General features: G+C 36.8%; 2 long non-coding RNA genes across 2 annotated transcripts in view; one reads left to right on the forward strand and one right to left on the reverse strand.

The window, feature by feature from the left end:
* LOC144379663 (uncharacterized) overlaps window positions 1–2,423 on the reverse strand; it is a 48,673-nt gene extending 46,250 nt beyond the window's left edge. Inside the window, exon 1 of the long non-coding RNA XR_013442991.1 lies at window positions 2,312–2,423. This is a non-coding gene — a long non-coding RNA (uncharacterized LOC144379663). The remainder of the gene's footprint in view (window positions 1–2,311) is intronic.
* Window positions 1–23,169, forward strand: part of LOC118526020 (uncharacterized) — a 186,298-nt gene that overhangs the window by 146,840 nt on the left and 16,289 nt on the right. The gene's annotated exons all lie outside the window — the stretch shown is intronic.

The raw sequence follows: 23,169 nt of genomic DNA on the forward strand, positions 1-23,169 counted from the left end.
TAAATATTTCTTCCATTTTGTGTTTGAACTTGTTGATTGTGGTAGCTGGAAGACTAAGGATCATAATAATTATTTCTCTCTCACCCTGGCACACCTTCCTTTTCTCTCTCTATCTCTCTCTTTCTCTCTTTTTTAAAGTATAAATTAAACTTTAGGCACAGTTGGTTCTTGGTCTGATTGCCAGATTTTCCAGTAATCACATCTGAGTTTTTTTCAACATGTGGGTAATTTTCATTATTTCAATCCAGCAGTGACTTTTGGAATTCCAGAACCATTTCCCCTCCCCTTCCTGGTCCCCCCACAAGACTCAGTAGCTCAAACATCTGAGGGACCTCTGGGCATCTTCACATCTCTTGGCATAGAAGATGAAGGCCACTGTGGTAGATTTTCAAACAACAGGTGTTGAGCTTGGGGAAGAGCTTGCCGGTTTTTGAGGAATGGGGAGAAGTAATACTTAATTCTTAGTTTCCAGGCTCTTTGGAAACCCTTAGAAAACAAAGTTAATCTGTTTATACAGAGCTCCCATTGAAAAACCACAATAAACAATCACTAAATAAAGTCAGACAGATTTTTGGTTTCAAAATCCTACATTTTATATCAATTTTCTATCCAGAGCAACTCAGTCTTTAAGTCTGGGATTATGCCTCCTTGATGCATCTTGAATCCATGAAATATTATTTATTCAAGGTGTGGCTTGCTTGTCCTTATGCCCAGTTTTCAACAATGTAGTACACAGAGTTGAAATTCTTTCCAAGACTAATTAACCCAATAGATATTTACTAAGAACATGCAAGAGTGTGAAATACCATCTATATTATCTGCCTTATGAAAGTCTCTGGAATCATTGCTTGTCTTTGCTCACTGGTAGTAAAGACTCTAAATTACAGAAACAATAGAAGCACTGTGTTTAACCCAAAATATCACTGAAATCCCATTTTAGGAAAATCTGTTTCTTTCAAATTTTCTCAGAGAAGTACAAAGTGTTGCTTGGTGTGCAGTTATCTGCCGGTATAAATGGTATAAATGGATGATTGCTTTAAATACGGCTTCTTTTAGAAGAGAGTTAGAGGACTTTACAAAAGCATCAAGCTGTGCTTGCCATACAGGTGAGCCTCTTGCAAGTAAATAATTTGACTTGATTGTTAGAAACATTTCTTATCTTCTTATCCAGGCAATAATTGCTGTATTTCTAATCTGCTTTTTAAAGATCAGTTGGAGTTTGATTCCTTCCCGGTATCTTAATAGGAATGGGAAGGTGGATGAGAGTGTCAAAGATAAATGGTCATCTTCATCTAAACATCAAGAAGAAACACCTATCCTATCCTTACAACATACAGCTGACTACAACCCACAACAGGACTCTGAGGCCTTGCAATAAATATACTTTATGTATCCCAAAGATTTGGGATTTGGGAGAGATGTTTATCTCAAAAGATCATGTTCAAAAGAGCTTCAGTTTGTCAAGCCAAATGATTTTGAAGAGATGGCTTCCAACTCAAATTTTCTATAGTACTATGAAATCAGTGAGCTGGCCCTTTCACTGGGAACCACCAAATCCTTTTACAGAGGATGAGTTTTCTCTGACTCCCAAGTAGTGAAACAATCTTTGTCCTTTTGGGCTACCTTTTTAAGGTAAGCTACTGATGCCTGGAGACTAAAACTTACACTTTACACTTCCACATTCTCACTTCTGCTTTCAAGTGTGGGAGTGCCTATGTACTGTAGATTCTCAAGTGTTTATATGAGATTTTGTTAGGCATTTGACTGGAAGGTTTTACAGACCTTTGTGATCAGACTCCTTTTTCTCATTTGGTTAAAATTTGCTGTTAATAGACCAGTGTCATAAAAATCAGTGTATTTTATTTCTCTTAGTAGGGGTTTAGCCTACCCTGCCAACCACCAAGCAAGTACATCCCACTGTTGGAGAGGAAGACCAGATAGGAATGTGGGTGCCTTAGGGGAAATCAATCCTCACTAGAGAAAAAAAAAACATTCAAAGCAAATGTCTGGGTGATAGGTCTATGGTCTCATCTTCCAAAGACAAAAGCCCTGCCATAGACTTGTAGACAAGCCAATCCAGTAATTAATCTCCCAGTTGGCATCCAAATAGATCCATGTATTTGAAAATTGTTTCCCAAATACTTTTCTTAGCTTAGCTTCACCATTGTTCTGTGAGGCAAGTCAGAAGAGCTCTTCTCTATTTCATAGAGGGAGAAAGTGACACCAAGAGAGATTACCAGACTAGCATAAAATAGCCCATCCCCTCTGTCTATTCAATGTTGCATCAATTTACTCCTCTTTCCTCACCTACCTGAGCCAAATGGCCTTCAGTTTGTTATTCCCACGTTTCTGGATCTTTGTAATAAAAGTGAATCCGTTTCAACTAAAGATACAATTCCAGACCTTCTGGCAGACCTGCATCTGAAGAAATAACAGAGATCTAGAAATGGTGTGGGAAACTACTAGAATTTCCATGGAATGGAGTATCACAAATAATAAACAAATAATATAAGTAAAACACATGATATATCTAGACACTACTAGGTTTCTTTTATTTTTATTTTTTACCATAATAATTCATCCTCAGTCATCTACTAGCAAAGACTACATTTTTACTCACAATATCACCAATTTAGCAAAGATAACCATTTCATAGTAAAAGACACTGTGGCAGTATTTTCCAAAGATGGCCATCTCAGTATCTTTGATCCCACAAAATCTTCTAAACCTTGCCACTCCCATATTCAAAAGTGGAATCTAATTATTCTCTTACCTTATAACCAATAAAATGTAGCCAATAAAATAAGTCTGAGTGACTACCAAGCCTAGGTTGGAAAAAATGTTATATCTTCCACTTGTCTTGTTGGAGCACTTAGACTGAGTCCTGAGCCACCATTATGTGATCAGACAGGCCTGAGGCCACCATACTGCAAAGTATCCCAAACTAGCCCACCAGTAGAGGACTTAGAGGAGTCCTGACACTGTATGAAGATGATAAATAGAAAGGTGGAAGGATAGAGAAAGAGATAGGGAGAGATGCTGACCCGCCCCCAGCTGCTCCAGACCATAGATATTATAACCATGCAAAAAATCCCAGGCCAGATCCACCTAACTGAGCCCATTCCAAATTTGTGACCCACAGAAACTGTGAGATAATAATATGATTGTTGTTGCTTTAAGCCATTAACTACCAGGGTGATTTGTTAGGCAGCAATAAAAACCATAACAGACACTGTTCTTTATAACATAGAAGAAACAGCCTATGAATTTATTTCTCTGAGACTTTTTATAATCATTAGCAAGATAGGAATTAATAGACTGGCTACCATAATACTCACTTCCTTTTGTTCCTTTAACTTGAATTAGTTTCATAGAAAAACTTGGAGATAATATGGCTTAATAACATACACATACCTCTTATAACACCAGATTTTGCCAGCTTATATTCATCTGATAGTGTCATCTTCAAGGTAGGTAGTGCTTTTCTGGATCTAGATCTGATTTAAATTATACTATGTACATTCTCTCCACCCCTAGAAATTCTGTCACTTTCTAGATGTAGGAACAAAATAGCATCACCGTTATCTCCTCACTAGTTAGCAATAAGCTCTGCAGAATATTTTTCTCATTGCCCTTGTCTTATTTATTTTGAAACATATTTATTTTTACGTAAACCTGAATGTACTGACACATGCTGTACCTTTCCCTTAGAAAAAGTGCAGATGCTTAATGTGGCAGCTGCGTGCATATAGCTGATATGTTCTATTGGTACAAAACAGATAATTTCTGCATTTCACAGATCTTGCCTTCTCATTAATTTGGCAAAGTGGCGTGTTTGGGATTGCTGCCTTTTTTCTTTTTCTTTTCTTTTCTTTTCTTTTCTTTTTTTTTTGTCCCTTTCAAAGCCAAAGGAGAGAGAGAAAATAATACCAAGTCAATTTTAAAAACCAAACCTACAAAGAATCTGCTGTTTAGATATCCTGCTATACAGGGGTGATTATACTCATTAAATGTTATATGTTAGAGACATTTACAGGTTTGTGGCAACTAAAATAACAGTCAGTAACTTTTACTTTTGCATTTTTCATGAAGATCATGAGAAATTGCTCTGGCACATTAACAATCAGTCATGTCCTTAATAAAGGGTGGATGAGAGTGAATGTTATCTACTTGAATATCACATTTATTTTAAAAATCATGCAGACAATTCCAAGGTTAAGAAGTTTAATGTTTTTCTGCATCATGAAGAATGAAAAACTGAGTATGGCCCACTTCATTTAAACTAATCCATGCAAAGAGTTCAGGGAGTACGAAGAAATTTTATGTTGTAGAAAATTACAATTCCGAACACTGCTAACCTGCTTTAGAACATGACCACATGATTTTTTGGATACTTGGTCACTTGTTATTATGGGCTTTCTGTAGATTTTTATTATTAATTTTATTATTATTCATAGTTCTTAAATACAAATACCTCCATAGTTCTTGAACTTTTCCCCATTATGTTGTTTGTGCCCTTTCAAAGCACCTCGGTAATTTGTATGTACTTAATACTCTTTCTTAGGTAATGAATGCATAACTTCTGTACCAAGCAGGGCCTTATTCATTTCCTCTTTTGAAAACACTGTCAGTAAAAACTACCCACATCGAATCTACCTACAGTTTTGGCAGAGCTTGAAAACATTTGACTCCAAGCTATACCGTTAGCTTAATATCAGATCTCATTAAGCTGTGTTGCTTTCGAAGCATAATGTAAACAAAGTAGAATTATTAACAACTTCCCTGAGTCATGTGGTATAATTTATTTTTATAGCAGCTAGTTGTTAATGAGGATATCTGTCTTTACATAGCAGTTACAATTTACTATGTCCTGTGTCTTCGCTGTTCATGAAAAAACAATTATGCCTTCAAAGACATTAAAGAAATAAACAAACTATAAAGTAAAAAACTTATTTTTACTTTTGCATTTACAGTAGTATGAACAGATTTTTTAAAAATCCACAAGACTGGATTTTAAACGGTGCTGTCCGTTAATTTGCTGTTTCTTATTTGTCATTGAATAGAAAAATAATTCAAAATTAGATTTCAACTATGTAAAATATATTATAACCACATATATATTTATTGCAAATTTCTACATAGGTAATTAACACTTTTCTAATATCAATATTAGCAAAGAGCTGGAGGCTTGGTTTATTACATTTTTTTCTTTCTTTCCCAAACCAAGCAAAGTGAAAACTAACTCTCTTTTAATATTTGTGCCGCCAAAGTGAGCACAAAACCAACTCTCTTCTAGATGTAACCAGTTTTGATTTGGGTTATCCATAGCAAACTACTTCTGAGTTTGCCTTTATGCACCATGCAACACCCTGTTTTTCATTAACTGAATTAAACTGGAGGCAGTTCTGTGCTATGTATAGCAAAATGGGGCTCATTAAGAACAGATACTCTACCTGTTTGGTTTTATTACTCTCAGAGAATGGCTAAAAGTAAACAAAACTTTTTAAAAGCAACATTATAGTGCTATCCATTTGGACACCATCGTCATTAGTGACTTGGATTAAAAAAGACCTTTAAAAATATATTACATAATTTGACCAGGTTTATGTATACTATAGATATAGATGTCTAAAATTTAGTGCAGGGGTACCTGGGTAGCTCAGTCGCTTGGGCATCCGACTCTTGATTTTGGCTCAGGTCATGATCTCAGGGTCGTGGGATCGAGCTCCACAGAAGGCTCCAGGATCAGCACAGTCTGCTTGGGATTGTCCTCCCTCTCCCTCTGCCCCTCACCCCATTTGTGCTCCTTCTCTCTTTCTCTCTCTTAATGGATAGATAAAATCGTTTAAAAAAATAACTAAATAAAATGAAATTTAGTGCAGATTTTGATTTCAGACTCCATGTGGATTATCAGGAAGGACTGGACTTTGCTTCTCTACGATGGTTTCAAGCAATCTAGACGGATTCAGGGGTAGGCATTCCAATAGCACATGAGAGCTGAATAGCAAAATTCAGAGGAATGAGACTAAGGAGCATTCAATAAAGGACAGTTGGCTTATTTTATATCATGCAATAAAAAAGAAATTAAATATTCACAAGACAATACCCAGGAAGGGCTAAAAACATCTCCCTTGCCTCCTCTTTGGTGACATTGCCAATCACATAAATTGGATATTACCTACTAAACAAAGACATGTTGGCAGTGGTTACATTGCAACTGTTTAAACAGAGACATTTTTCAGCAACTAAATGCATTTCTTAGAGCAATATGAGTTGCTCCCCACCCAGCACAAACGCCACTAAGTACTTTCTAAAATTACAAATAGGATGTCACAGCCTTTAACCATTTGAACTTTCTATGTTGTTGTAGAGCACCTGCATTAACATTTTGTTCCTGATATTATAACAAATGAAGCATACCTCTTATCTAATAAGATGAAAATCTTGAGATGAACAGTTGATTTTCCACGTACCTGCATGTCTCTGTGAACATGGAACTAGCTTTGCTATTTTTCTAAAATAGAGATTAAATAATAGAGAAATTTTATGCAAAGTTCTTTCAGAAACCCCCAAACGCCCCCAGCCCCCACCCCGCAAAGAGGTTCCCTCAGTTGCTACCTTCTGTCCATTTTAAATGCTGAGTTTGGCACAGAAAACATTTAAGAAAATGACAGAAAAATGAGTGTCATCAGCAACTTCAAAGTAAGGCCATACAATTCAGAATTTGTTACTAAAACTTTCAGGTCTAAACCACACATGGAGGTAGTTTTCCACTCATTTCTTGAAGCAGAAAAAGCTGTGTTAAAGATCACCCCAGCTTATTAATTTTGCAATTGATTATACTGATTGCATGAAGATTTCCATTGCAAAAACAGATTTTTAAGGACTAAAAATATGACAATTATGCAGGTTACTCATTTAAGTGAATAAGTAACTACAGGTTTTTTAAAGTAGCATACACTTAAAACGAAGGGAGTCGTTTGCCCCCTTCCTTCACCTGCTTGAAATTTCCATTCACATTTTCAAGTGGGGGGAGGCAATGCATGTTCAATGATAGCAGTCAAGACCTTTCAAAGCAATAGTTCAAAAATTTAAAATGGGGATCCATGGGAGCTTTACAGATCATTAAAATACAATATTGTCTTAGAAGATAGCAGGAGGGGAAGAATGAAGGGGGGGAATCGGAGGGGGAGACGAACCATGAGAGACGATGGACTCTGAAAAACAAACTGAGGGTTCTAGAGGGGAGGGGGGTGGGAGGATGGGTTAGCCTGGTGATGGGTATTAAAGAGGGCACGTTCTGCATGGAGCACTGGGTGTTATACACAATGAATCATGGAAGAATACATCAAAAACTAATGATGTAATGTATGGTGATTAACATAACAATAAAAAATTTTTTAAAAATACAATATTGTCTTGATAAAGTACCTCCACGTAATTAAATAGAGCTTGATCCTCAGAAGGGGGTATCAAAAAGTCATCTCTACATTCTGAAAGGACTTCTAATGATGGGCAGAGCCTCACCTGGAGCTTTCCTCAACCAGCAGTGCATTCCTTCTTCAGTCCCTCCAGCAGTCCTCAACAGGAAAGGGGGACATGATATTTTCAGGTGCTCCAAAGAGGATGAGGGGGTGCCGAACAAGCCCACAGAATAAAAGATTTCCCCACACAAAAAGTCCTGACTCCTTATCAAAAGAGGACCTTTTAAATTTCAACTGCCCGGGTTGCTCTTAGCTCCCATAACAAACATGGGTGAAAGGATGAATGGAATCTCCCATGCATGCCAATTTTAACTGAATAAACAGAACCCATTGTCATCATGGTGCAGTGCAGAGTTTCTCATACTGGCCTGATGTGCCATTAGCACTTAAGCTCTGTGAGGGCAGGGATTCTTCTCTGTTTTGTTTGCTGGTGGAGTCCCAGCACCCAGAATATGAGTGACATACGTTACTTGCTGAATAAATACATGTTCAAAAATTGAATGAGTCAAAGGATCCAATGGGGTGCTTAATAAAAATACAAATAATTGGGCTCAGCCTAGACCTGCTGAATGAGAAACTCCTGGCATCAAGCCATTTATTTAGTTTAGAAGCCAAATGGATTTGGGACACTGCCTTGCTTTACCACTTAACTGGGTGTGACCTTAAGCAGAATACTTCATCTCTGATTCTGATTCATTCATTAAGCAAATGGTTTAGGATGCCTACTCTGTTTCAGCATTGTGCTACTGGTGAGGATATACCAATGAACTATATAATACAGGCCTTGCCTTCATGGAGCTCATGGGTCCTAACTTTTACAATGGAAATAAATAATATCGGTGCCTAGGGTTGATTTGTAAGTCAATTGAGATAAAAATGTAAACTCAGCATTCAACACCAAAGTCTTTGTGTGGAATTCCCTTCTTTATTGATATCCCATTTACTGGTGGTCAAGGAGAAATCACCCCCACTCAACACACAGCAAAGTTTTCTTTTTTGTTGTTTTGTTTTCGTGCTTATCACAAGAAATAACAGCCTTTTTTTAAATTGCAATATAATCAACATGTAACATTATTTTAGTTTCAGGTGTACATTTGGTATGTGTACATATTCTAAAATGATCATCACAGTGAGTCTAGTTAACATCTCAAGTCTTTTTTTTAATTGAAGTATAGTTGACATAAAATGTTATATTAGTTTTAGGTGTACATCATAGTGATTCAACAATTCCATGCATTATGCAATGCTCACCATGATAAATATAGTGACCATCTGTCCCCATACAAAATTATTAGAATATTATTGACCATATTCCCTATGCTATACTTTTTGTCCCTGTGACTTATTTTGTAACTGGAAGTTTCTACCTCTTAATACTCTTCACTTAACTTGCCCACCCCCTCCCTTCCCTCTGGCAACCACTAGTTTGTTCTTCATATTTATGAGTCTATTTCCTGTTTTTGTTTTCTTTGTTCATTTGTTTTAAGATTCCATATATAGGTGAAATCATATATTTGTGTTTATCTGACTTATTTCACTTAGCATCATACCCTCTAGGTATTATCCATCCATGTTGTCGTGAATGGCAAGATTTCATTCTCTTTAAATGGTAAGTAGTATTCCACTGTGTGTGTGTGTGTGTGTGTGTATGTATACACATACTTAACCTCATCTTCTTTATCCATTCATCTCTTGATGGACACCTTCTATATCTTGGCTACTGTAAATAAGCCTGCAATAAACATAGGGATGCATATACCTTTTCAAATTAGTGTTTTTTTCTTTGGGTAAATACCCAGTGATGGGATTATTGGATCACATGGTATTTCTATTTTTAATTTTTTGAGGAATCTCTACTGTTCTCCACAGTGGCTGCACCAATTTACATTCCCACCAACAGTGCACAAGGGTCCCCTTTCTTCCACATCCCCACCAACACTTGTTATTTCTTGTCTTTTCAATACTAGCCTTTCTGACTGTATGAGGTGATTATTTCATTATGATTTTGATTTGCAGTTCCCTGATGATGAGTGATGTTGAGCATCTTTTCATATGTCTATTAGTCATCTGTATGTATTCTTTGGAAAAATGTCTATTCAGGTTCTCTACCTCTTTTTTAATTGGATTATTAGGGGTTTTTTGTTATTGAGTTGTATAAGTTCTTTATATATTTTGGATATTAACCACCTTATTAGATATATGATTTGCACATATCTTCTCCCATTCAATAGGTTGCCTTTTCGCTTTGTTGATGGTTTCGTTCTCTGTGCAAAGCTTTTTATTTTAATGTAGTTCCAATAGTTTATTTTTGATTTTGTTTCCCTTGCCTGAGAGGACATATCCAGAAAAATGTTGCCAAGGCTAATGTCCAAGAGATTACTGTTTATGTTTTCTTTTAGGAGTTTTATGTTTCCAGGTCTTATATTTTGGTCTTTAATACATTCTGACTTATTTCTGTGTATGGTGTAAGAAAGTGATCCAGTTTCAACACACAGCAAAACCTTTCAAAAACCATCTTTAACATGTCTCTTACCCAAGCACCATTCCATGTCAGAAGCCACCCAACTCTGGTCAGTCAATAAATCAGACCAGTGAGATATTGGTGTTATAAAATCTTTATCTTTTTCTTTCTTTTTTTTTTTTTAAAGATTTTATTTATTTATTTGACAGAGAGAGACACAGTGAGAGAGGGAACACTAGCAGAGGGAGTGGGAGAGGGAGAAGCAGGCCTCCTTCGGAGCAGGGAGCCCGATGCGGGGCTCAATCCCAGGACCCTGGGATCATGACCTGAGCCGAAGGCAGACGCTTAGTGACTGAGCCACCCAGGCGCCCCAAATCTTTTATCTTTTTCCCATTTGAAGTTTCCATTACTCAGGACTTCACATTTCAAGTGTGAAATTAGTAATGACCATTATCCATATTAATCATGATGCTTTTATCTATAGAATGCACTTACATGCGTTTCAAATGATCTTAACAACTCACTTAAAACAGGTGGAGTGGATATTATTATCCCATTTTATAGATGCTCAAAGAGTTGAGGCACCTTTACCCATAGCATGGGTAAACTAAATCATGCACAGGTCTTTCTGTTAGACTCTTAAGCAAAGTCATTCAGAACAGAACAAAAGCCTTCCTTCTTGGTAATGTGATCTGTGGACCAACAGGATCAGCATCACCTGGGAATTTATCAGAAATGCAGAATCTCAGGCTCCACCTTATCCAGTGGAATAAGAATCTGCATTTTAACCAGAATCACCCCCCAGGTGAACTTGTTGAAGTTCAAGAGGCATTCTAGGAAAATAACTGGAGCATAGGTTGAATCGTTTTATAACCCTCAGATTTCTTGAAGTGCTAAACTAGTGACTAATATATTATATAATATAATACCATCTAACAAATAATTATTTTTTTGCAAGTAACCTGTGAATGGATGAATGAATGAATATCTAAATACCACAGTGAATTTTATAGTGTCTTCATGTTTTCTTGCAAAAGTGCCAATAAGGCATCAGGGTGAACATTCATTTTCTTGCTGTCAATCACCTACTCACTCTTAAATCCTCCAAGATGGTCCCTGGTTGGAGAATTTGAAGATAAAAGTTTCATTTTCCACAGTATGCTTTTGAATACTTTATTTCCTTAAAACAACTGTGTGTAGGATCAACTACTTTTTCATAGTCACTAGCAAGGCTTGACAGCTACAAGCTGAAGGAACTCTGGGATAAAAGAATCATTTATTTATCAAGTATTTTTGTACCTCTACCCATGCAAGACACAGATTAGGCCGGAGAAGACTTGGAGAACTTTAGCTCTTTATAGCGCTGTGTGGGAATCAAAGATGAAAAGGTATTGCCATTAAGAAACTGACATTCTAAAATTTGTGTAGTTACGATATAAGGTAAAATGTGATAAATTCTGCCCAAAAGGTAAACAAGCACACTGGTCATGTAGAGACGGGGAAGTTCCCTGGGCTCTGTGGTCAGGAGTAGGGAAGCTGGGCAGGTTTCAACAGGAAATGTGCTCTTGAGCAGTAGCACTGCAAACTGAGATGGAGTTTAGGTGAGGCCCCAGGGCTAGAAGAACAGCAGCTGGGTCTAATTGTCAAGGAGGAGGCTCAATAACCAGAGTATGTGTGTTTGGGGGCAGGGAATATCAGAGAGTTTGTTGGTAACAACTAAGGCTCCAATCTGGGCTCCAGATCCTAGGTCTGGAAGTACAATTTACTTTTGCAAAACCTCCCTCCACCACTGCACAGCTGCTGCTCTAAGCCTTACCTTGGGAAGGATTGGCTTGGAAACTGGAATCATCTGGGGAAAATCATATGCTGGTGGGGGGAGATGACTAAGAAAGTAAAAGCAAGACGAAGGGGAAGGAGAGTTGGGCAGAGGAGAGTTAGGTATATTTTCTATACCTTCACTTTCTAGAATGTAAATTCTGTAAATCCCCTGCCCTGCAAAATTCTCTAGAAAGCTGACCTTTGCTGAAGTCCTAGTAGAGCTTCATACACAGAGGGTGCTCAAAAGCATTATCAGATGATAATGTCTAGCAGTGTCAAGCAGTTGGCTCTCCTTGGCACCTTTTCTGCTCAGAGAATTAAAATATGTGCGCAGCCAGCCTAGAGGGACTTTACTTTTGTGAAATAGACCATCATTTAAGCTTAGCTGCAGGGTTCTCAGACTAGATAGTCTTCATTGTCCTGGAAGCTGGGACAGATGTAGAAAAAATATGTAGGAAAATCTCTACTAATTCCCGTGTTTCCCATGTACTTTATTTTTCAGTTTGTTCCTGAGGGTATAGGGTTTGTGCTTCTTGTTTTGTTTTGTTTTTGATACAAACAGACCTTGTGGCTTTTTTTTTAAGATTTTTATCTATTTATTTATTTATGAGAGAGAGAGAGAGAGCAAGCAGGGAGAGAGGAAGAGAGGAAGAGAGAATCTCAAGCAGATTCCACGCAGAGCACAGAGCCCAACACGGGGCTCAATCTCATAACCCTGAGATCATGACCTGAGTCGAAATCAGAAGTCAGACATTTAACCAACTGAGCCACCCAGACATCCCCAGACTATGTGACTTCTTGTTTTATATCTTTCTCACATGCGCTAGAAAAATAATGGATTCTGGGTACTGTGTGTTTGTGTGTATTATTTTGAGTTTTTCTGCTAGGCTCACCTGTCACTCTTTCTATCCAAATGACTATTTCATAACACTCAGGAAGGACCAGAAGAACATACCTAATAGTTGCCCTGCTTTAACTTATCCTTCCACCCAATTCCATGCTGGGCAGCCTCTTTTACATTGGAAAACTGTATATATTTCACTGAAGAAATCAGCACCAATGGGAGCATCTTTAAATTAGTTTTTCTGAGGTTTGATTTCTTAAAAGAGAAATTCAAAAAGTTAACACTAAAGACCTCAGGTGACTGAGATTTCTGGAGGCCACAAGAACAAATTTAATTATGCACTCCTGTCCCTCCTAACCAAGACCTGTGCCCTATTTGGCACTGGTTATTTTCCCCAGCCACTTCATCTGAACACTCAAATTTTGGTGTACCAGGGTCCACATAGATGAGCAGTGGGATTTCACCTAAATTATGTCTGACCCTCTACCTACTTACATTGGAAGTTATTGGGGTGCCTGGGTGGTGCTGTCAGTTAAGCATCTGACTCTTGGTTTTGGCTCAGGTCCTAATCCCAGGGTCTTGAGATCAAGTCTGGGTGTCGGGCTCCGTGCTCAGCGCAGTCTGCTTGAGTTTCTCTCTCCTTCTCCTGCTACCCCCTTCCTCTCTAAAATAAATAATCTTTTTTAAAAAATTGGGAGTTATTGTGTTCACCTGAAATAAACATGAAAAATAGCATGAACAGCTCTAAAATAGGCATCCTAAGCCATGGCATTCACCCATCTCTCATTCAAATCAGAGACATTCTTATGACCCATATCCAGACAAAAAACAATTCTGAATATTTAAACTGTATGTTTAAAATCCAACTTAAATGGAATGACACATACTGTTGTAAAAGTAACATACTCCGGGTAGAATCCTTAAAATCTCTCAACACTCAGCATAATCCTAATTGCCATCAGTTCTGTGATCACTGTTTCTTCACAAGGTCCATATTTGAGCTATTTTACCCTAAATTGACTGTTTCAGCAAAGGATGAAAAATAAAGAATCACTATCACTCATATTAGTTTTTATTTGCATATCATATTATCTACAAATTGTTACCTGTGGGGTGGGAGGAAGTAGAGACGATATGTGCCCACATAGCTTCCTTCTCTGATTTAGTTCAAGAATAGAACAGTTAGACATGTCTGTGCTTATTTGGTTAACACTTTCTCTATAGCTGACTTAGAACCTTCCTGATAATATTTACAGTTTTCTATAGGAAACTATATGTAATCTGTATCTGTTTTATGAAAATATCCATGGGTTTCATAATTATCCTCCAACCTAATAAATTCTCTTAAATTGATTGCACAGTTGCTCAGCTGTGTGTTAACTCCTGGCTCAATAATAAAGCTAAAATGTAGCTATTTCACCTTTAAAATTAATAATGCCACAAAAAAATCCATGTGTATCTCATGTAAAAAATAAGAACGATTAATGTCAGTTAAACGAACTGTCATTTGTTCCTATAATTCCCTTAAATATGTTATATAAAGACATTTGGTACATTAAGAAAATTGAGATTTAGGTGTTTTGCTTTCAGACAAATGGAAATTGTCCTGACCCTAATATGAAGATGCTTTAGATTTTCTCACATATGTGAAATTTCTCTGACTCCTGGTTTATTTCTTGGCTATTCTGTTGTACAAAAATACAGTTTAAAATAAGTAAGTACCCCTGAAACAAATAATACATTATATGTTAATAAAAAATAAATAAAATTTTAAAAGAATAAAATAAAATAAGTAAATAAAATTGTGCTCATCCATAATACTCATAGAAATCTGTACCCAAAACTCCACTAACAATTACATACCTTCAGTTCAAGTTACACCCATGTAGATAGAGAGATGAACAGATCAGAATTGTACATACACTGATACTTAAGCCTCACCACACAGATAATTAATCTCAAGTAGTACAAGAACTTTTATGTTTCTTTCCTTGATTTTGCCTTAGGTATTAACCACCCAAAAAGTAACAGGGCTGTCTTTAAACATCTGTGCCAAACAGCTGGGTAGCATTTCACTTGACATAACAAGAACTTCAATAACGTGACTCCTAAAAAATTAAAAGCTAGTTTGGATCACTTTTGTCTTTGGGTGCTTGGGGCCATTTGGAGTGGAAAGAATTCTGCAGTTAATTAGAAGTGCACACAATGAGGAAGTAGAGTCTGACATGGTTTCCCTTCAATGGTTCTGCTCATTCTAAAGAGAATCCATGTTGCAGTTCACGAAAAGGTTGGTGCCCTTGGTTTGAGTTTGAATATTTTAGCCTCAATATCTAAGAGCATTCTTTTTTTTTTTTTATTAAAAGTAAATTAAAATTTATTTTTTAAAAAGTGAGATATAATTGACATATAACATTGTATTAGTTTCAGGTGTATAACATAATGATTCCATATACGTATGTATTATAATGATCACCACAGTAAGTCAAGAACATCCATCACCCCACATATTTACAAATTAAAAAAATTTTTTTTGGATTAATGTTTGCATGATATATCTTTTTCTATCCTTTTACTTTCAATCTACCTGTATTTATGTTTGAAGTGAATCTTTTGTAGATTGCATATATGTGGGTTGTGTTCTAGAGAAACTCATGCACATGTAGTCGGTGCCATGTACAGAATGTTTGTAGTAGTATTGTTCATACTAGTCCCAAACTGGAAGCAATTCAAGAGTAGAATGGATAAATTGTGCCAAATATTTTAAAAGTTTTGCCAAGCTGGGAGTTGTGTAATGATATCTCCTGGGGAGGGTATGTGTTCTGGTAAGCGCTGTGAATTGTGCAAGACTGTTGAATCTCAGATCTGTACCTCTGAAACAAATAATGCAATATATGTTAAGAAAGAAAAAAAGAAGAAGAAGAATGTAGCAGGAGGGGAAGAATGAAGGGGGGGAAATCGGAGGGGGAGAAGAACCATGAGAGACAATGGACTCTGAAAAACAAACTGAGGGTTCTAGAGGGGAGGGGGTTGGGAGGATGGGTTAGCCTGGTGATGGGTATTGAGGAGGGCACGTTCTGCATGGAGCACTGGGTGTTATGCACAAACAATGAATCATGGAACACTATATCTAAAACTAATGATGTAATGTATGGGGATTAACATAACAATAAAAAATTTAAATAAAAAAAAAAAAAGAATGAATGGCAACTTCTCAACATCAACAGTGGAATCCAAAGGACAGTAGAGTATGTTCGATGTGCCGGGAGAAATCCTAAATGGCCAATAAATGTATGAAAATGTTCAACCTCACTAGCAATAAGAGCATTCTAATTGTCCATGAAATCAGACACAACCCAGTAGAAACAAGATTTTCTCAGCCTATCTTTAAAATAACACAAGTGAAAGGGAAACAAAAAAAAAAATAAACTACTGGGACTACATCAGAATAAAAGGCTGAACAGCAAAGGAAATAATCAACAAAACTAAAAGGCAACCTATGGAATGAGAGAAGAGATTTGTAAATGATATATCCAGTAAAGGGCTAGTATCCAAAATTTGTAAAGAACTTATACAACTCAATACCAAAACAAATAATCCAATTAAAAAATGGGTAGAAGACATGAACAGACATTTCTCCAAAGAAGATATACAGATGGCCAATAGACACATGAAAAGATCCTCACCATCACTTCTCATCAGGGAAATGCAAATCAAAACTACAATGAGATATTGCCTCACACATGTTAGAATGACTAAAATCAACAACACAAGAAACAACAGGTATAGGTGAGGATGTGGAGAAAAAGGAACCCTCAGGTACTGTTGGTGGTAAAGAACTTGCAAACTGGTAAAGCCACTGGGGAAAACAGTATGGACATTTCTCAAAAAATTAAAAATAGAACTACCTTTCAATCCAGTAATAGCACTACTGGGTATTTACCAAAAAAATACAAAAACACTAATTCAAAGGGATACATACACTCCTATGTTTATAACAGCATTATTTATAATAGCCAAGATATGGAAGCAGCCCAAGTATCCACTGATTGATGAATGAATAAAGAAGATGTAGTATATATGTGGAATATTATTCAGCTATAAAAAAGAATGAAATCTTGCCATTTGCAACAACATGGATGGATCTAGAGAGCATAATGCAAAATAAAATAAGTCAGACAGAGAAAGACAAATGTCACATGACTTCACTCATATGTGGAATTTAGGAAACAAAACAAAAAAGCAAAGGGGAAAAATGAGAGAGACAGAGAGTCAAAGCAAGAAACAAATTCTTAATTATAGAGAACAATCTGATGGTTACTAGAGGGGAGGTAGGTGGGGGGATGGGTTAAACAGGTGATAGGGATTAAGTAATGCACTTGTGATGACTACAGGGAACTGTTAAATTACTATGTTGTACTCCTGAAATTAATATAATACTGTATGTTAACTGGAATTAAAACAAAAACTTAAAGTAAGGGATGCCTGGCGTGCTCAGTCGAAAGAGCATGTGATTCTTGATCTCAGAGTTGTGAGTTTGAGCCCCACATTGGGTGTAGAGATTTCTTAAATAAATAAACCTTAAAAAAAACTTAAAAAATAAATAAGTAAAATAACACAAGTATGCATATCATTATCCTAATTTCAGTCCTGAATATACAAGACTAATAGAGGAGACTATGGAAGTATTAGTAATAGCTGCTTGGTATTTTTTAATGATCCAGGAATAAAGTATCTTGTAATAAAAGGTTTCTCAAATTATTTTACCTTTGTGAGTACCCTTAGCTGACAGATGATTTGCAGGGACTCCACTCAGTAAAAAGATAGTAATTAGCTTAATCAATCATATTAGCGCCCTCCTAAATTTTAAGTAAAACATATGGGGATAACTAGCCAGTCAGCAGTGAGAAGAGCAAGGCGTAGATGTACAGAGAGAAAAAAAGACACCATAAGAAGGAGATTGGAGGCAGCAGGAGTTAGTCCCTAAAACTGCCTCAGAAGCTCATGTTTAATGAGATCTTAGTATGTGCCAGGCTTTAGTTAAACACTTTACCTGCATCATTTTATTTAATTCTCACAGCCATGTTCTCATGAAGATACCGAGTTTTAGAGGTGTGAAGTGACCAGAACACTATCAAAGTCTACCATCAAGATTGCAAAACATGTGCTGTGCCAGCTCAGAACACAGCCAGAAAGAGCCTCTGGTTATAGCTTTTAGCATCATCTTGTCCTGGTCCTGAAGAAGTCAAGTTTTCTAGAGCAAGCAAGCCTTCTCTGAATTAGTACTGATTCGACCAATTATGGAATTGAGAATACTGGTAAGTGAAAAGGAACAATTCTTAATGAAACTCGTATTTGGCTTTTAGGACATCAGGGTGAAAAATGAATACAAACATTCTGTGGCAGTACTCCAACATCCTGAAAAGCATGATTATTTATTTCCTCCCTCCTTCAAGATTACCATTGTCCAAGATTACCGAGCGAGATTACTAATAGTCATTAGAAGCAGCTTGTACATACTGAGACAGTAAATAGTAAGGCAAAGGTAGAAGTCTATGCGCCCCTTTGCTTAGCAGTCCTCAGGAAAGACGCTGGGATGCCCAGAAAACACGACTGCTTCAAGAAGAAAAAATGGACAGGAGATAGTGTATTTCTCATTGTTCCTGACCTCCCTTTTAGTATCACTTAATTCCTTGTGTCACAACAGGAGGTGAACTTAAGTTTGATGGTGAACTCTTTCCCAGAAGTTTCTGGTGCTTATATTATACTTCCTAATCATCTATTAAAAGTCATGTATTGTTAAATACATAAAGATCTCTTTCTCAATCTCAAACAGTGTGTGTGTGTGTGTGTGTGTGTGTGTGTGTGTGTGTGTGTGTTCTTTCCACTTGGTGTATATACATCAGAGGATTTCACAAAACACCCAGTTTATAGTTCAATTTCCCACTCAAGTCGTCAGTGATCCCACCTGCATGACGGGAGGAGTCTTTCTGCTTCTTTATCAATATGACAAGAGGAGAATTTGCTTGTATTGGTATCTTTCCTTTGAAGTGAAGTGAAACCCCACCGCTTTTATTTTGTTGGTAAAAATCCTTAAGAACCCTCCTATCTTTGACCCCATATGGAGTCCTATAATCTAGTCTCACTTGGGGCACCAGAACCTTTTAGGCCATCACTGCTGAAATTGGTACTGGAAAGGAAAATAATATCTCTCAGAAAAGTCAGAGAGACTAACAGGAAATTGTGTGAGGAGAATATGAGAAAGAAAAAAGCTGAGAGGGATTTTCGTGTTTCGTTTTTACTCGAACTTTTAAAGTTAACTCTTTGTTGTTTATAATACTCTTGTTTGCTTCGTTTTGAATCACACATTTCTGTGAATCAGCTTTAGGACTAAAGCCATGTAAAGCATTGAGAAAATAATTGTTTTTCAGAAGAGTTTCTTGGAGCTCTTATTTCGTGTATACAGCACACCATCCAAGAGGGTTTTGCATCAATGTCTGGGAAAAATAAAAATGATATTGTTAGACTTTACATAGAAAACAGCAATGAGGCTCATAGCAGTTACTAATACCAAGTAGGAAGAAAATAGTTCCATGTTTATTTATATATTGTACAGATATCCTTTACTCCTTATTTCTAAGTAAATTCCATACATACATTTCTTAATTTTTATAATAAGATAGAGATAAATGGTCAGAAACCAGGGGGAAATAGAATAAAAATGATTTTTCCAGGAAGAGCACTACAGTTAATTTCCAATTTGACTTGAGCTTTTGAGACTCAGCAAAATCAGGAAAGAAAACATGTTGTACATTCTTATTATCAAATTACCAAGAGAAACAAGTGTTTTTCTGATAATAAATGCTAATAGAAATTGGTCACTCTAATTGTTATTATAAGAGCCATTTGAAAGTCCCTTACTTAACTTTCAATAACATCATTTGAAATTTTACTGCAGGAATAGAGCTTAAAGAAATAGAGGAAGGAAGAATTAACCTATCTATCTCATATGTATGTTTTGCAAGTTGAGTTTTAATAGGTGCCAGAGAACATGCATTCAAAGTTTTAACTTCCCAGCAAAGACCTGATGTGGCAAAACACATTTTGCTCTGAAAACCAATGGGCTTGTAGTTGTGCCCAAATATAATCATCCCAACCCATAGAGGTGGCCTTCGGAGATATCTATGAGTAGGGTCAAACATCTCTCTGTCTCTGTCTGGATTTAATGCAGAACGCAGAAGCCACTCTAGGTATTTCCAGCAGAAAGGGATTTAATACAGGAAACCAGGTGATTACACAATAATTGGAAGGATTAGAAAAGCTTAAGTCACAGGTCTTTTGGTTCTAAGGTCAGCTGTGAACCAGATTTTAGCAAATTACTGCTACTATTAATATATCAGCTGACACAAACTTGGCTCCCTCCCAATAATGAAGCTGCTGACTATACCAGGAAATGTAGAGTCCAGAGCTTGGTTGTTGACTGCCACTGCTGCAAGAAGATAGCCTTCGATTTCCTTTTACTTTTAAAATTTCTTTGAATTACATATCATAATACATCCAGAATCCTAGCTGCAAAGGAATCTGAGAAATGCAAATTTTATCTTTCCAGCCCTTCAGTATAGGGAAGGAGGACATGGAGCAAGATATAAATGGATTTTTGGCAAAAGTACACTCCCACAAAGAACTTTATTCTGCCCTTTACGCATCTTTGACTGAGACCTTCACGTTCTGTGCCACAGAGCATGGAAGATATTATTTTGTCCATAGTATGTTAAGTGCTATCTGTATACCAGGCTTCTTCAGTTCCTGAATCGATCCTGACTGCAGTTGAAAGCACTTGTGCTACTCCAGGTTTGCTCATCTTCTTTCTCAATTGGGAATGAGTAAGTTGAACCAAGTGGGTAAGGATGGGTCAGGGTAGGTCAGAATGAATCAGGGTTGACCCTTGGGAATTAATGTGGTTCCTGAACTGACTGTATCTCTTTGGCCCAGGATGCAGGGTCCCTGAACAGACCCAATTCCAGCCTCTCTTGTCAATCCTGTTTTGCTGCATGTGAGTTATCATGCTTTGGGGATAAATCCTAATACAGAGAGTCAATTACTTGAACAGATGCTTTATTTATTTGTATAATGAGTAATATTTGCTAAAAAGAGCAATTTATTTTTAACAGAGCTGATACTAAACTATTTTCTAGAGTAAAGGGCCAGCAGGTTCAATGCCTTCTTAAAACCATTCCTGTGATGGCATAGGTATGTGTCTTGTGTTTGTTATGGTGGATGTGAATAATTTCTTCTTATCTGAATCAAGTTATTTATAGATTTGTTTAAAGTTATGACCTGCAGATCAACCTTCTTTTCCACCATTTACAGTTGGTATTTGACTGGTCAGAAAAATCATTCTTGCCTTTTCTGATTCTGACAGATTGTTAACAGTTTAGATAGCTTAGACCCCAATAATGTCCCTGTCTGTAATAGGGTAGAATGTGAATCTATTGTACGTAGTCTAAAATCTCAAACATAAACATTCATATCAGAGATATAGCTGTCAACACAAGGAAAACCTCAGTGTTGGCAGAAGGTAACAAGGAAAAGTAGATGGCTAATAAGCAGGTAGCCCTGTTAACAGAAATAACCCCTCTGGTGATTAATAATAGTAATAACACCATAGATGTGGTAACACTCAACTTCCTTACTTGATTATTTTCAGGGAAAATCCTGTGGGTGGGATTTTTGGTTATTATCATGGTTTTTCCTCATGTGAAATCAGATTCTTCCACTAACTTTGCTTGGTAAAAATCAGATTTACCTTCCAAATGTTACTATCACATATACTGTCTGGAAACATTTGTCTTTTTGAAAAACAAGGAATGACCATGTTTTATTAATTTCCTTTATTTCATTATTCAATATATTTATGCTTTAGAAAGACTTTCTTATCAAATAAAATAATTGCTAATGTGGAAAAGTTATTTCCCACACTATTAAGTCTTTAGTGTAAGATAGCAAATACCTATCTCAAAATAGTCTGCAGAATGGGTTGTATTTGCCCCATGGAGTGTATAAAATCATACTTTAAGATGTAGGGTTGAGGGAAATCCCTAGAAGTTTGTTTTGGATTTATTTTTATTGTTATGCCATACTTTTCTCATTTTTTGGTATCCATTTTGTAATGTTTTTATAAATCTGGCAGTATATGTATGTAACTTATAAATAAGTATGCATATAATTGAAGTTCATGCTCAAACAATTTTAACAATGGAGGTACAAAATCAAGAATTTTGAGAACTACCATTCTACATAAATGTTTGTTTACAAAACCTGCAGTAGTCCATCATATTCTCAAAAATTAATCAAGAGCTCAGTGAACATCTTATTGTAAATTTTTAATTCTTTCATGGATATAAGAAGATGAATCTTAGAGTCAGAGAATTACAGAACTTTACTTGTCGAAGGAGAATACAGATAATCTCATCCAACTCCCTCATTTTTCTGATGAGCAAAATCAAACTCCGAGGTTAAGTAACAATGTGTCACTCTACTTGCCCAGTGAAGAGGAAGAGGTAGTGTTCTTTCTGTAGCTGTCAGATCACTGCCCACACTCAACTTGTGTCATAACATAAACGCAGCTTATGTTGGTGCCCGTCATCAGCCATGCATATGATATCGACTTCTAATCAAATGCTACTGCGTGTGGCTGCTTCAGTGTCAATGGCAGTTGTATGAACACTGTGATACTATTAGTACAGGGAAGGCCAAGGAATGCTTCCAGGCTAAGAACACATAGTTTCACTCATTAACATTTGTATTCACTGTCCATTCCAACTGAAATCTTTGGACCTGGTCTTTCTGGCCCTGGATCTTAAGTTTATACAAATCTGTATAACAGCTTTTGCTTACTCTTGGAAACGTGCTGATTTGTTGGATTAAAGTAAATAGATTAAATTATAACAATAACTACGTGTGGTTAACTTTGTAAGACCATTATAATCTCTTTGGCTTCCAACCTTTGTACTCTTTATTTTGCTTAGTGGTTAAGGAATACTAACTTTATAGAACTGGGGGCTTTCTATCTCAAGGCTAGTTATGTATTACCATCCCTGCTGACCCACATGATACCCCGCTCTCCATGACCATGCATGCTGGTTTCACATTCATACTAGGATAGCATTTTAAGCTCTTGTCTTCTCCCTACTCCTATAAAAGCCAGTTCCTCCAGGGCATCAAGATAAACTAGGCTGGCCCTCTCCTGATACTATTCTTCCCAGCTGACCAGCACTTTCCCCACTATTAGATACAATGGTTGGTCTTCTTCCCTCTCAAGCTTTCTGCAATCCTTGACATTTGATCATTTACTTTTTGACACTGTCTTTTCCTTCACATTCTCTTACAAAGCCCTCACCTGGTTCTCCTCTTTCCTTTTTCATAAGGTTAGCTTAATCTCCTTCAAGGACTCCTGTCCTCTTGCCATCCCATTGTGTGAGCATACTCAAGGTTCCATTCTAAGCCACCTTTTCTCTTTTAGTTGAAATCTCTTCCAGTCATAAAACTTCAGCAATCACTGGTCT

Source organism: Halichoerus grypus, chromosome 12 (assembly GCF_964656455.1).
Source record: "Halichoerus grypus chromosome 12, mHalGry1.hap1.1, whole genome shotgun sequence".
Classification (NCBI taxonomy): Eukaryota; Metazoa; Chordata; class Mammalia; order Carnivora; family Phocidae; genus Halichoerus; species Halichoerus grypus.